Source organism: Macaca mulatta, chromosome 4, assembly GCF_049350105.2.
Source record: "Macaca mulatta isolate MMU2019108-1 chromosome 4, T2T-MMU8v2.0, whole genome shotgun sequence".
NCBI classification, from domain to species: domain Eukaryota; kingdom Metazoa; phylum Chordata; class Mammalia; order Primates; family Cercopithecidae; genus Macaca; species Macaca mulatta.
In genome coordinates this window covers 156,329,621-156,331,660 of record NC_133409.1, presented here as the reverse complement: position 1 = coordinate 156,331,660, position 2,040 = coordinate 156,329,621, and the positions used below count along the sequence as shown (strand labels likewise).

Here is a 2,040-nt window from a genome sequence, read left to right as displayed (position 1 = left end):
TGCATTGGGTCCCATAAGCTTGGCATGAACCTGAGTGAATAAGACAGCAAAGGACTGAAGTTTACCACAACCTTCAGAATTAGAATTCAGAGCCAGGAATTTCTTTAGACTACATAACCAGTCTATGCATATGTGAGGTTTTGGACTGTAGTTCACACTGGCTGCGCTTCCTTATGGAAACAATGACTACTAGATGGAGGATATTAATGAAAAATATCACACATCCATACTAAATGTCATAACAGCAAAAACCGTAAGACAGTTACTGACAACGAGTCATGCAATTCAGAGGGAAAAACTAGTGTGCTACATTCCTCCATGCTACATTGCTTCAAATGAGAATGAAAGAATCAAGAATGGGCCTTGAAGAACGGAGATGAGGAGAAATAATGGGGGTGTGGACCGGGCATTGGAGTGGGAATTCCTAGATAAGGAAAGGTATGTGGTCTGTTTAATTAAGGGACTTTAAAATATTTGTTAAAAAAAAAAAAAAAAAAAAAAACCAAAAACAAAAAACAAAAAAACCCGTAGTGCTTTCCAGTAACAAAGTCTACGGCAAATTTGAAGGTGAAAATGTAAACAATTTTTGAGCATGTTTTGGTAGAATTGTGTCCCGCCCCACCCGTCACCAAATTCATGTTGAAACCGTAACTCCCAACAGGCGTTCTTATAAGAAAAGATGGAAATACGTGTATAGAGAGAGAGCATGCGAGAATACAGCGAGAAGGTAAGTGACCATCTGCGAGCCAAGGAGCGAGGCCTCAGGAGAAATCAAAGCTAACAACCCTTCTAGCCTCCAGAACTGAGAACATTTTCTGTGGGTTAAGCCACTGGGTCTGTGATATTTATTATGGCAGCCCTCGCAAACTAGTACAGAGCAGAAGAGTTACAGTATCAAAATAAAATATTTAGGAGAATGCATTTATAAGAATCCGGAAGTTTGAGAGTATAGGAACTGGACCGGACAGGACAGTTTGTCCTGTCAGCTCCTGAGGTCAGGGATGGCTCAGTTTCCTCTGAATCCTCAAAGCCTTCAGGTAGCACAGTACCTGAAATGGAATGTGTCCTCAAGAATTATGTGGTGGGTCTGGGCACCGCACTTTGAGAACACATGATTCAAGGTGTTTGTAGGGAAGTGAGGGATAAAGGGCCAAGGATGCCTTGGAAATCTAGAACATAAATGCCGGGTACACGGCAGATGGTGAATTAACGTTTGTTGAATGGACCAACGAATCTAAAATTCTGTAACTATTTGCTTAACGAATGAGCGTGGTGGTGTGGAGAGGAAAAGGGGAGATTACATGATCTAGAGGGAGAAAGAGCACAACGCACTTTTTGGAAACAAAATCTGCTTTCAAGGTCTGGTTTTGCCCCTTATCAGCTGTGGATTTAGTTCCGCTGAGCCTCAGTTTCATCAGTAAGATGGGAATAATGATGTACAGATTTATGGCAATAAACTGGACTCAATGAAATTATGGGAATAAAATCTTCAATAGGGTTTTTGGAACATAGCGGTGAAGAAAACATGAAGACTCATCATAAAATCAGTTGGTGTATTTTGAGGGGAATATCTCAGGTGACATAAGTGGAAATGCAAATTTAAATTAAGACAGGTTAAGTGTAAACTACAGACGTGTTTGGGAGCTTTTCATTCATTCAACTACGATTTAGTGAGAGCCCGCTATCCCAACTAAGGAAACTGTGGACAGTAAATATTGCCTAATACATCTGAGGGGACGAAGATCCAGATCAATAGAAAATGAGGTCAGGCATAATTGTTCAGTACACTATGGCTTCCGAGTGTGAGGTTCTTCCGATGGGCTAAAAAGGAGCCTACGCGTGCCTATTGGAAAGAATCTTGGAGAACTAGCGACCCCGGGCGAAGAAAACTGAAGCCCCAAAATTACCCGCCTGCGGAAAGAAATTAGGAAATTCCTGTAGAATCTGGCTGGGCCCCGCATTTCGTCGCCCTCTTAGCGCAGTGGGCAGCGCGTCAGTCTCATAATCTGAAGGTCCTGAGTTCGAGCCTCAGAGAGGGCA

The 2,040-nt window shown here is 42.3% G+C and overlaps 1 non-coding gene across 1 annotated transcript; it reads left to right on the top strand.

The window, feature by feature from the left end:
• The first annotated feature begins 1,967 nt into the window (after positions 1–1,967).
• TRNAM-CAU (transfer RNA methionine (anticodon CAU)) lies at positions 1,968–2,040 on the top strand. The gene has a single exon. It is a non-coding gene; the product is annotated as a tRNA-Met (tRNA).